This window comes from Entelurus aequoreus, linkage group LG02 (assembly GCF_033978785.1).
Source record: "Entelurus aequoreus isolate RoL-2023_Sb linkage group LG02, RoL_Eaeq_v1.1, whole genome shotgun sequence".
NCBI lineage: Eukaryota > Metazoa > Chordata > Actinopteri > Syngnathiformes > Syngnathidae > Entelurus > Entelurus aequoreus.
The window spans coordinates 80,182,376-80,197,606 of record NC_084732.1 but is presented as its reverse complement, the minus strand read 5'-3'; positions in this window follow the sequence as shown (position 1 = coordinate 80,197,606).

The following is a 15,231-nucleotide window of genomic DNA, read 5'->3' as shown; positions in this document are numbered from 1 at the left end:
GTATATATATATATATATTTTTTTTTCCAATTTCTGATCTTCCATCACTGGTCAGTCACTACATGAACATATAAATGTTGAGAAACAGTTACACAAAGGACCCCAGGCGTCAAAACATTCTGGATGTTTCACCACATATTTTTAGCCCTGTTTTGCACTCAATATTTGGGAAAAGCGGCGTGATCTGTGCGATTAAATGTGACGTACTGTTATGTGGGGCCGACATTATTCTAAATGACCTCTTATACACACTACTGAAATGCTCTCACATAAACAACAGAAATGTTCTTCTCTCGCACACACTACTGAAACACTCTTACACACACTACTGAAACACTGTATTACACACTACTGAAACACTGTAATACACACTACTGAAACGCTCTTATACACACTACTGAAATGCTCTCACATAAACAACTGAAATGTTCTTCTCTCGCACACACTACTGAAACACTCTCACACACACTACTGAAACACTCTTACACACACTACTGAAACACTGTATTACACACTACTGAAACACTGTAATACACACTACTGAAACGCTCTTATACACACTACTGAAATGCTCTCACATAAACAACTGAAATGTTCTTCTCTCGCACACACTACTGAAACACTCTAACACACACTACTGAAACACTCTTACACACACTACTGAAACACTGTATTACACACTACTGAAACACTGTAATACACACTACTGAAACGCTCTTATCCACACTACTGAAATGCTCTCACATAAACAACTGAAATGTTCTTCTCTCGCACACACTACTGAAACACTCTCACACACACTACTGAAACACTCTTACACACACTACTGAAACACTGTATTACACACTACTGAAACACTGTAATACACACTACTGAAACGCTCTTATACACACTACTGAAATGCTCTCACATAAACAACTGAAATGTTCTTCTCTCGCACACACTACTGAAACACTCTCACACACACTACTGAAACACTCTTACACACACTACTGAAACACTGTATTACACACTACTGAAACACTGTAATACACACTACTGAAACGCTCTTATACACACTACTGAAATACTCTCACATAAACAACTGAAATGTTCTTCTCTCGCACACACTACTGAAACACTCTCACACACACTACTGAAACACTCTTACACACACTACAGAAACACTGTATTACACACTACTGAAACACTGTAGTACACACTACTGAAACGCTCTTATACACACTACTGAAATGCTCTCACATAAACAACTGAAATGTTCTTCTCTCGCACACATATTACTGAAACACTCTGACACACACTACTGAAACACTGTAATACACACTACCAAAACGCTCTTATACACACTACTGAAATGCTCTCACATAAACAACTGAAATGTTCTTCTCTCGCACACACTACTGAAACACTCTCACACACACTACTGAAACACTCTTACACACACTACTGAAACACTGTATTAAACACTACTGAAACACTGTAATACACACTACTGAAACGCTCTTATACACACTACTGAAATGCTCTCACATAAACAACTGAAATGTTCTTCTCTCGCACACACTACTGAAACACTCTCACACACACTACTGAAACACTCTTACACACACTACTGAAACACTGTATTACACACTACCGAAACACTGTAATACACACTACTGAAACACTCTTATACACACTACTGAAATGCTCTCACATAAACAACTGAAATGTTCTTCTCTCTCACACATATTACTGAAACACTCTGACACACACTACTGAAACACTGTAATACACACTACTGAAACGCTCTTATACACACTACTGAAATGCTCTCACATAAACAACTGAAATGTTCTTCTCTCGCACACACTACTGAAACACTCTCACACACAGTACTGAAACACTCTTACACACACTACTGAAACACTGTATTACACACTACTGAAACACTGTAATACACACTACTGAAACGCTCTTATACACACTACTGAAATGCTCTCACATAAACAACTGAAATGTTCTTCTCTCGCACACACTACTGAAACACTCTCACACACACTACTGAAACACTCTTACACACACTACTGAAACACTGTATTACACACTACTGAAACACTGTAATACACACTACTGAAACGCTCTTATACACACTACTGAAATGCTCTCACATAAACAACTGAAATGTTCTTCTCTCGCACACACTACTGAAACACTCTCACACACACTACTGAAACACTCTTACACACACTACAGAAACACTGTATTACACACTACTGAAACACTGTAGTACACACTACTGAAACGCTCTTATACACACTACTGAAATGCTCTCACATAAACAACTGAAATGTTCTTCTCTCGCACACATATTACTGAAACACTCTGACACACACTACTGAAACACTGTAATACACACTACTGAAACGCTCTTATACACACTACTGAAATGCTCTCACATAAACAACTGAAATGTTCTTCTCTCGCACACACTACTGAAACACTCTCACACACACTACTGAAACACTCTTACACACACTACTGAAACACTGTATTACACACTACTGAAACACTGTAATACACACTACTGAAACGCTCTTATACACACTACTGAAATGCTCTCACATAAACAACTGAAATGTTCTTCTCTCGCACACATATTACTGAAACACTCTGACACACACTACTGAAACACTGTAATACACACTACTGAAACGCTCTTATACACACTACTGAAATGCTCTCACATAAACAACTGAAATGTTCTTCTCTCGCACACACTACTGAAACACTCTCACACACACTACTGAAACACTCTTACACACACTACTGAAACACTGTATTACACACTACTGAAACACTGTAATACACACTACTGAAACGCTCTTATACACACTACTGAAATGCTCTCACATAAACAACTGAAATGTTCTTCTCTCGCACACATATTACTGAAACACTCTGACACACACTACTGAAACACTGTAATACACACTACTGAAACGCTCTTATACACACTACTGAAATGCTCTCACATAAACAACTGAAATGTTTTTCTCTCACACACACTACTAAAACACTCTCATACACACTACTGAAACGCTCTCACTTACACTACTGAAACACTCTCATACACACTACTGCAGGGGTCACCAACCTTTTAGAAACCAAGAGCTACTTCTTGGGTACTGATTAATGCGAAGGGCTACCAGTTTGATACACACTTAAATAAATTGCCAGAAATAGCCAATTTGCTCAATTTACCTTTAACTCTATGTTATTATTAATAGTTAATGATATTTACACTTAATTGAACGGTTTAAAAGAGAAGAAAACACGAAAAAAATGACAATTAAATTTTGAAACATAGTTTATCTTTAATTTTGACTCTTTAAAATTCAAAATTCAACCGAATAAAAGAAGAGAAAAACTTAAAAAAAGAATTTTAGCAATTTTTCCTGATTAAGATTAATTTTAGAATTTTGATGGCATGTTTTAAATAGGTTAAAATCCAATCTACACTTTATTAGGATATATAACAAATTGGACCAAGCTATATTTCTAACAAAGACAAATCATTATTTCTTCTAGATTTTCCAGAACAAAAATTTTAAAAGAAATTCAAAAGACTTTGAAATAAGATTTAAATTTGATTCTACAGATTTTCTAGATTTGCCAGAATATTTTTTTTGAATTTTAATCATAATAAGTTTGAAGAAATATTTTACAAATATTCCTCGTCGAAAAAACAGAAGCTAAAGTGAAGAATTAAATTAAAATTTATTTATTATTCTTTACAACAACAAAAATAAATTTACTTGAACATTGATTTAAATTGTCAGGAAAGAAGAGGAAGGAATTCAAAAGGTAAAAAGGTATATGTGTTTAAAAATCCTAAAATAATTTTTAAGGTTGTATTTTTTTTCTAAAATTGTCTTTCTGAAAGTTATAAGAAGCAAAGTAAAAAAAATAATGAATTTATTTAAACAAGTGAAGACCAAGTCTTTAAAATATTTTCTTGGATTTTCAAATTCTATTTGAGTTTTGTCTCTCTTAGAATTAAAAATGTCGGGCAAAGTGAGACCAGCTTGCTCGTAAATAAATACAATTTAAAAAATAGAGGCAGCTCACTGGTAAGTGCTGCTATTTGAGCTATTTTTAGAACAGGCCGGCGGGCTACTCATCTGGTCCTTACGGGCTACCTGGTGCCCGCGGGCACCGCGTTGGTGACCCCTGCACTACTGAAACACTCCTATACACAATACTGAAACACTTGTATACACACTAATGAAACGCTCTCACATAAACAACTGAAATGTTTTTCTCTCACACACTACTGAAACACTCTCATACACACTACTGAAACACTCACATACACACTACTGAAACTCTGTTATACACACTACTGAAACACTCTTATACACACTACTAAAATGCTCTCACATAAACAACTGAAATGTTTTTCTCTCACACACACAATTGAAACACTCTCATACACTACTGAAACTCTGTTATACACATTACTGAAACACTCTTATACACACTACTAAAATGCTCTCACATAAACAACTGAAATGTTTTTCTCTCACACACACTACTGAAACACTCTCATACACACTACTGAAACACTTTTATACACACTACTGAAATGCTCTCACATAAACAACTGAAATGTGTTTCTCAAACACACACTACTGAAACACTCCAATACACATCACTGAAACACTTTTATACACACTACTGAAATGCTCTCACATAAACAACTGAAATGTTTTTCTTTCACACACACAATTTAAACACTCTCATACACTACTGAAACTCTGTTATACACACTACTGAAACACTCTTATACACACTACTAAAATGCTCTCACATAAACAACTGAAATGTTTTTCTCTCACACACACTACTGAAACACTCTCATACACACTACTGAAACACTTTTATACACACTAATGAAATGCTCTCACATAAACAACTGAAATGTTTTTCTCTCACACACACTACTGAAACACTCTCATTCACACTACTGAAACTCTGTTATACACACTACTGAAACACTCTTATAGACACTACTAAAATGCTCTCACATAAACAACTGAAATGTTTTTCTCAAACACACACTACTGAAACACTCTCATACACACTACTGAAACACTCCAATACACATCACTGAAACACTTTTATACACACTACTGAAATGCTCTCACATAAACAACTGAAATGTTTTTCTTTCACACACACAATTGAAACACTCTCATACACTACTGAAACTCTGTTATACACACTACTGAAACACTCTTATACACACTACTAAAATGCTCTCACATAGACAACTGAAATGTTTTTTCTCTCACACACACTACTGAAACACTCTCATACACACTACTGAAACGCTCTTATACACACTACTGAAATGCCTCACATAAACAACTGAAATGTGTTTCTCTCACACACACTACTGAAACACTCTCATACACACTACTGAAACACTTTTATACACACTAATGAAATGCTCTCACATAAACAACTGAAATGTTTTTCTCTCACACACACTACTGAAACACTCTCATACACACTACTGAAACTCTGTTATACACACTACTGAAACATTCTTACAGACACTACTAAAATGCTCTCACATAAACAACTAAAATGTTTTTCTCTCACACACACTACTGAAACACTCTCATATACACTACTGAAATGCTCTCACATAAACAACTGAAATGTGTTTCTCAAACACACACTACTGAAACACTCACATACACACTACTGAAACACTCCAATACACATAACTGAAACACTTTTATACACACTACTTAAATGCTATCACATAAACAACTGAAATGTTTTTCTCTCACACACACTATTGAAACACTCTCATACACCACTGAAACTCTGTTATACACACTACTCAAACACTCTTATACACACTACTAAAATGCTCTCACATAAACAACTGAAATGTGTTTCTCTCACACACACTACTGAAAAACTATCATACACTACTGAAACACTCTCATACACACTACTGAAACTCTGTTATACACACTACTGAAACACTCTTATACACACTACTGAAATGCTCTCACATAAACAACTGAAATGTTTTTTCTCTCACACACACTACTGAAACACTCTCATACACCCTACCGAAAGGCTCTCATACACGCTACTGAAATGCTCTCACATAAACAACTGAAATGTGTTTCTCAAACACACAGTACTGAAACACTCACATACACACTACTGAAACTCTGTTATACACACTACTGAAACACTGTTATACACACTACTGAAATGCTCTCACATAAACAACTGAAACATTTTTTCTCTCACACACACTACTGAAACACTCTCATACACACTACTGAAACGCTCTTATACACACTACTGAAACACTCTTATACACACTACTGAAGCCTGCACTGACTGATTTCCGGAAAACAAAAGGAAGAAGCTTGGCTGGATGTTAGCTTATCATTTTTACCGCGGTAAAAAGTGAAAAAGGTGCATACTTCATACAACAACTCACGATTCGATTCCGAAAATTAAGGGGACAATTCCATTCAGAATCAGTTCTCAATTTGAGACGATTCGCGATTCAAACTAATTATTAAACCTTTTCAAAACAGTTCACATGTTACAAAAGCTCCTGTTGGTGAAAATGATCCAAGATCAATTTTTGAAAATTATGTATCGATTTAGAATCTGACTGAAAAAAGACTCGCCATTCCCATGTGAATCAATTTCTCATACATACATATAGATAAGTGGGACAATTTGAGCCGATTTCCCCCTTATAACTAAACTGAGCCAACACCTAATTACCAATTTCCTTGATTAAAAATGAGGGATGTGAACTAGACAACAACTTAAGTTTAATTCCAATTATTGATCTTACGATTCTCACAATTCTCGATTCCAACCGAATCTCACGATATATTACTTGGTGCAGGAGTAAAGGGATTCATATGGCCCCGTTAGTCGCGGTTTACCTGACACAAAAGTGACACAAAGTGACACCACTTTAGAGTAGTGTTGTCCCGATACCAATATTTTAGTACCGGTACTGGTACCAACATGTATTTTGATACTTCTCTGTGCTTTTCTAAATAAATGGCACCACAAAAAATGGCATTAATAGCGTTTTTTGAACAAAAAATCTTAGGGTACATTAAACATATGTTTCCTATTGCAATTGTGTCCTTAAATAAAATAGTGAACATACAAGACAACTTGTCTTTTAATAGTAAGTAAGCAAACAAAGGCTCCTAATTTGTCTGCTGACATATGCAGTAACATATTGTGTCATTTATCATTCTATCTGTAAAAATGAATTATTAATCTACTTGTTCATTTACTGTTATTATCTGGTTAGTTCCCGTTTCAACATGTTCTATCTACACTTCTGTTAAAATGTAATAATCACTTATTTTTCTGTTGTTAAATTTGTAACATTAGTTTTGGATGATACCACAAATGTAGGTATCAATCCGATCCTAAGTAGTTACAGGATCATACATTGGTCATATTCAAAGTCCTCATGTGTCCAGGGACATATTTACTGAGTTTATAAACGTAAAATGAATTTTAAAAATGGAAAAAAGAATTTGTGACGATACAAAATATTGATGTAATCATAGTAGCATCAACTAGATACACTATTGTACTTGGTATCATTACAGTGGATGTCAGGTGTAAATCCACCCATGGCATTTGTTTACATTCAGGGTGCTAGCTTGCTGTTAGCGGTTAGCTATCCTATCCTCCAACGGTGTGTAGTGAAGCATGTTTAGCTATTCCTCGTCCTGCAGGGATGATACTTGAAATAAACGTACTTTATTTGTCGCCATGGAGGCGAGGATTAGTGATTTAGGAGTAGCTAAAACACAACCGATTGCGAATGGACGTTCGCCTTTTAGCTAGCTAGCCATGTCTTAAAGCAACTCTTCCTGAGGGCATTTCAGTGTTATAACTTCACCTTTATCTTTAGTTTTTAAGCCAAAATACGTCCGTTCTCCCTTTTCTGCTTGTAAGTACTCTGTGACTGTGCGCTGCCGAACATGCTCCTCTGCTCGTAAAACCAGCAATGTATTGACATGACGCCGACGCGCCGTCATGCCCGGAAACCGGTACTTTTCAAACAGAGTATAGTACCGTTTTTGATTAATTAGTACCGTGATACTATACCAGTACCGGTATACCGTACAACCCTACTTTAGAGTGTTGAATATCTTAAAATGTGTTTCGTGGCAATTCCAACTTTAACCACAGCGTCAAGTTGCTTTGTAAAGTGGCACTTTCCATTATTTTCAGCAGACTGCATTGCAAAATGATTACCCCCCTGCGCCCTTCCTCTCATAAAAGATCCTCCCAGAGATGATGTCATATAAATCCTTTCCCTTCTGTGTATCAATTTGAAATGAAAACTTCTTTGGCTGCTGACTTATGCGTATAAAAAAATGCTTCTTTGAAAATTTGAATCAATTCAGAATCCCAACAATAATCGGGATTCGGATGTAAAATTATTTTTTTCCAGCACTTTTCCTAAAAACAGTACCGTGGGAATGCTTTTTTTGTGTTTGTTCTTCTCAAAAAGTATGCTTAGTTAAGAAGATATAAGCAAACAAATTATCATTTATTATTTACCTAACGAGCCAACAGTTAACTGAAATCTTGATCTTTTTTCATTTCAAAATACCCGGCCAACTAAACCACAGGTGCCATGTTTGCTACCAAGAATGTGTGCATGCAATTGCTGTTGTTTTGTTGTTAGTTTTCTTGATGAAATCAACCAAAATAATACGTCTGTATATACAAACCCCGTTTCCATATGAGTTGGGAAATTGTGTTAGACGTAAATATAAACGGAATACAATGATTTGCAAATCATTTTCAACCCATATTCAGTTGAATATGCTACAAAGACAACATATTTGATGTTCAAACTGATAAACATTGTTTTTTTGCAAATAATCATTAACTTTAGAATTTGATGCCAGCAACACGTGACAAAGAAGTTGGGAAAGGTGGCAATAAATACTGATAAAGTTGAGGAATGCTCATCAAACACTTATTTGGATCATCACACAGGTGAACAGGCAAATTGGGAACAGGTGGGTGCCATGATTGGGTATAAAAGTAGATTCCATGAAATGCTCAGTCATTCACAAACAAGGATGGGGCGAGGGTCACCACTTTGTCAACAAATGCGTGAGCAAATTGTTGAACAGTTTAAGAAAAACCTTTCTCAACCAGCTATTGCAAGGAATTTAGGGATTTCACCATCTACGGTACGTAATATCATCAAAGGGTTCAGAGAATCTGGAGAAATCACTGCACGTAAGCAGCTAAGCCCGTGACCTTCGATCTCTCAGGCTGTACTGCATCAACAAGCGACATCAGTGTGTAAAGGATATCACCACATGGGCTCAGGAACACTTTAGAAACCCACTGTCAGTAACTACAGTTGGTCGCTACATCTGTAAGTGCAAGTTAAAACTCTCCTATGCAAGGCGAAAACCGTTTATCAACAACACCCAGAAACGCCGTCGGCTTCGCTGGGCCTGAGCTCATCTAAGATGGACTGATGCAAAGTGGAAAAGTGTTCTGTGGTCTGACGAGTCCACATTTCAAATTGTTTTTGGAAACTGTGGACGTCGTGTCCTCCGGACAAAAGAGGAAAAGAACCATCCGGATTGTTATAGGCGCAAAGTTCAAAAGCCAGCATCTGTGATGGTATGGGGGTGTATTAGTGCCTAAGACATAGGTAACTTACACATCAGTGAAGACACCATTAATGCTGAAAGGTACATACAGGTTTTGGAGCAACATATGTTGCCATCCAAGCAACGTTACCATGGACGCCCCTGCTTATTTCAGCAAGACAATGCCAAGCCACGTGTTACATCAACGTGGCTTCATAGTAAAAGAGTGCGGGTACTAGACTGGCCTGCCTGCAGTCCAGACCTGTCTCCCATTGAAAATGTGTGGCGCATTATGAAGCCTAAAATACCACAACGGAGACCCCCGGACTGTTGAACAACTTAAGCTGTAAATCAAGCAAGAATGGGAAAGAATTCCACTTGAGACGCTTAAAAAATGTGTCTCCTCAGTTCCCAAACATTTACTGAGTGTTGTTAGAAGGAAAGGCCATGTAACACAGTGGTGAACATGCCCTTTCCCAACTACTTTGGCACGTGTTGCAGCCATGAAATTCTAAGTTAATTATTATTTGCAACAAAAAAAAAAAGTTTATGAGTTTGAATATCAAATATCTTGTCTTTGTAGTGCATTTAATTGAATATGGGTTGAAAAGGATTTGCAAATCATTGTATTCCGTTTAAATTAACACAATTTCCCAACTCATATGGAAACGGGGTTTGTAGTTCTAAACATACTCCAGCTCATAAACTTACAATAAAACATGCTTTTAATTCAGGAAAATATTAATTTTGCGGCACTCTGCTGCTACTTTCCTGCAGTGTTGCGTCACCAACAAGCACTCTAACGTGAAAAAAATACAAAGAACGACCCAAAAAAATTACTTATTACCCTCATTTTGCCAACATTTTCATTAGCTTTGGACGACCGATTGCAGAACAATTATGACCTTTGTGTGAAGTATACCAATGTATTTGTAATCACTGTATGTATCACTCATTATGTATTATTATAATTATAACTGGTCTTTCTGTTTTGTACCATGCTAAGTGAATAAGTGTACTTTTGTAGTTATTTCCAGTATTTCTGCACAATAACAAGAATCTCAGATAACACTGGCGAGCAGCAAAGAATATGGAGTGGTTTTTGGTCCAGAACATCCATCCATCCATGATGGATCAGCTCAAAGTTGGTAGCAGACATGGCGTCCTGGCGCCACATGGGTGCCTATCGACCAATCATTGAGGAGATTGCCTGAATACGTGTTGACCACACTCTCTTTACACACAAAAAAGAATACAAGAGACGTAACATTGTGTAAAACAAGTCCATTGCAGGTACTGTTTCAAGCTTGCAATGGACTTGTTTTACACAATGTTGCGTCTCTTGTATTTTTTTAAAGCAATGGGAATATTTGAAGAAAAAAAATCTTCTATATGAAATCATTAGCTATACATCATATTAATATAGTTTAGTACGCAGTATATTGTACCACACTAATCTCACTTTGAGCTTCTTGCTGTCGCTAGGGTCTTCAATGCTTTGCTCAAAGGCACCTCAGCAGTAGTTAAGAAATGGTACATCACAATACAGTATTGCAGTAATGGTGTAGTTGTGATGCCACCAAGTGAATTGGTTCTGTAAACGAAAATACTCGTACCTCAAATCAATATTCCTCATTGAAATACATTGAAATTCCATTTTTCCATTCTGGAACCCCTAAACATTTCAACATGTGACATACTTCTAAATAACATAAACAAATTATGAATATTGTATCAAAAGCAATTCAATATAACAGGGACTGTCAACAAAAATCAATTTCCAGATGAATCGCAATTCTTATTTGTGACAATTCTTAATTAATTTTAAAAAATTTAAAATAATTTTTAAATGTTTGTGTATTTATTAATTTATTTTCAATCTGTCCTGTCCAGCCACACAGAAAAATCATATTGTTGATGTAGATGATCATATTTGCTATATAGATTTACATTAGAAAAGATACATTTTGGATACTTTTCTTGTTGCTTTATTCGTATTTGACTTTGTTAAATGTTTGGGAAGCATTTTATCAAACACAACCCATTTTCTTTTAAGTATTTTCCGGACTATAAGGCACACTTAAATTCCTTTTTTTTCTCTCAAAACTCGACAGTGCGCCTAATGTGCGGAATAATTCTGGTTTTGCTTACCGAACTCGAAGCTATTTTATCTGGTACATGGTGAAATGATAAGTGTGACCAGTAGATGGCAGTCAAACATAAGAGATACGTGTAGACTGCACTATGATGGCAGTCATACATAAGAGATACGTGTAGACTGCAATATGACTCAGGTGAACAACACCAACATTTTATGTGTGCCATTGAAAATATAGAACTTTACACACGGCGCTCAAAAATCTATCAAAATGTTTTAGTACGACTTTGGTAAGCTATGAAGCCGCACCGCTTGATGGATTGTACTGTGCTTCAACATACGAGTATTAATATGGTGTGTGTATAAGGTAAGACATATTATCTGGTGTTTTGTTTCGCAATATTATGCAAAAGCAACTTGTCTTACCTTCTGGTACCTGCTGATCTGTATTAGGGATCTGCATAAGTCCTGAAAATTTGCACGCGTCCGCTTTTGAAGTCCGTAGTGGATAAGCTTCTTCTTTTTGTCTATCTTCTTGTTATGTGACATTCATCCTCCGCTGTTGCCATTTCTAACATAAAGTAGTGTAAAGTTCTTACTTATATATGTCAGTAAACTCACCCTGGAAGCGCTAAAACCTAGTGGTGTAGTGAGTTTTCATTATTCACCCAAAGAACTTTAGTTATCAGAGAGTTCCGGTCGGACGTTTTTTCACGGGACACATTTCCGTTATTGATTTAAGTAAAGTCTGAATGTCATTAAAACAGTTAGCGCCATCTTTTGACACTTCTTCCAACCCCGTCCTTGCACGCTACACCGTTACAACAAATATGGCGGGGTGAAGACGCTGCTGAAGGTGAGCCACGTAAATAAGAGCGCCCACAAAACGGCGCATCCTGAAGCGACTGTCAGAAAGCGGCTTTAAGATGATCTGTAAAACATAATTTATGCAACATTTTGACCAAAGAACCACCATTACATGTTATGTAGACCACATGGAAGTGTTTTACATTTACAAAAAAATATATATACCGGTATTTATATATATGATCCTTTAATGCGCCTTATATATGAAAAAAGATCAAAAATAGACCATTCATCGGCAGTGCGCCTTTTAATCCGGTGGGCCCTATGGTCTGGAAAATACGGTATACTAAGTGCCGGTATTTTTTGGTACTGGTTCCTGTTTAGGTCGGTCCATGAGGACAGTGAAGATTGTGGACTAACGATAGTGCTATCTGTATTTTTTGTTCCAGCTGACTGTCACATTGAGTTCAGCTGCCACTGCTACACATTACAATCAGCTTTGATTAATGACAAATAAGGAAGCAACACCAAAGAAAAGTTTGTCACACAACACTATTTTCTCTTCAAAAGTTCCTCAAAGTCACGCACGCTGTGTCAGTTTGAAGTGAACACACCTTACTCACGACGAGTCACGACCGTGTTTTATCCACCATCCTCCTGGCGATCCATTAATCCACAGGCCTATATCAATCCCTTCAAAAAAGTGAAAAATTAAGGTCATATGATAATCCCTAAATTTGCTTTAAAGCAATATAGCATAGACTGACAGGTCTCTGGTTGCCATTGCGCCAGGTTTGCATGTCATTAAAACAAATCATGCTAAAACGTGTTTCAGTTTGCACTGTCGCTTGACTAAAAACTGGACAACCGAGCATTACACTTGCTCACTGAGTCTTTTTACTTATATAATACATAGGGATGTCCGATAATGGCTTTTTGTCGATATACAATATTCCGATATTGTCCAACTCTTAATTACCGATACCGATATCAACCGATACCGATATATACAGTCGTGGAATTAACACATTATTATGCCTAATTTTGACAACCAGGTATGGTGAAGATAAGGTCCTTTTTAAAAATAATAATAAAATAAAATAAGATAAATAAACTAAAAACATTTTCTTGAATAAAAAAGAAAGTAAAACAATATAAAAACAGTTACATAGAAACTAGTAATTAATGAAAATGAGTAAAATTAACTGTTAAAGGTTAGTACTATTAGTGGACCAGCAGCACGCACAATCATGTGTGCTTACGGACTGTATCCCGTGCAGACTGTATTGATATATATTGATATATAATGTAGGAACCAGAATATTAATAACAGGAAGAAACAACCCTTTTGTGTAAATGAGTGTAAATGGAGAAGGGAAGTTTTTTGGGTTGGTGCACTATTTGTAAGTGTATTTTGTGTTTTTTATGTTGATTTAATAAAAAAACAAAAAACAAAAAACGATACCGATAATAAAAAATCAAATCCTGATAATTTCCGATATTACATTTTAAAGCATTTATCGGCCGATAATATCGGAAGGCCGATATTATCGGTCATCTTTAATAATACACAAACATCGGTAACCGTCAACATAATGGCATGAATTGTAATTAAAATGCTTTTTTTCAAAATCATCATTTTCACAAATTACCTAAAGTACCGATAAGGGTAGCCATAAATACCGGTATCGATAAGGAATATCAATAAGGGTATCATAACGATAAATTACAGTACAAGCATCCCCACAATTACCATAGTGGACCCTGTAAGATATTGTCTTTCTCACCAGCATCAGCTTATAGCGAGAGATTGACGTAACTTGGTTTCCCAACAAAGTAAAATGATAAAGTGAGTGTAGGGGACAAATAATTGAGTGACATTCATTGAATTAAAAAAATAAATGATCAAAAACACGACTGAACGTGTGGCCAACTTGGTATCACTGCTAGTCTGCGCCGTACTGAAGCAGAACGAGTCCAACGCCAGCCACAAATATATTTAAATAATATTTAAACGGCAGACATTTATTCATGAAAATGCTGCTGATGGTGTGTTTGACGGCAAAGCAGCGGAGAACAAAATACCTTCAAAGTCCACTCTCCAAATTACCGTATTTAAAAAAAAAAATTCTCAAAACTCGACACTGCGTCTTATAACCAGTGCGCCTAATGTACCGAATAATTCTGGTTTTGCTTACCGACCTCGAAGCAATTTTATTTGATACATGGTGTAATGATAAGTATGACCAGTAGATGGCAGTAAAACATAAGAGATTCATGTAGACTGCACTATGGTGGCAATATGACTCAAGTAAGCAACACCAACATTTTAAATGTTCCGTTGAAAAAATGAAACATTACACACGGCGCTCAAAAATATAGCACAATGTTTTAGTATGACTTTGGTAAGCTATGAGGCCTCACCGCTTGATGTGCTTCAACATAAGAGTATTATTATGGTGTGTGTATAAGATAAGACATATTATCTGGCGTTTTGTTTCGCAATGTTATGCAAAAGCAACTTTTCTTACCTTCCGGTACCTGCTGATCTGTATTTGGGATCTGCATAAATCCTGAAAAATTGCGCGCTTCCGCCTTTGTAGTCTGTGTCGACACCGTAGTCGATAAGTTTCT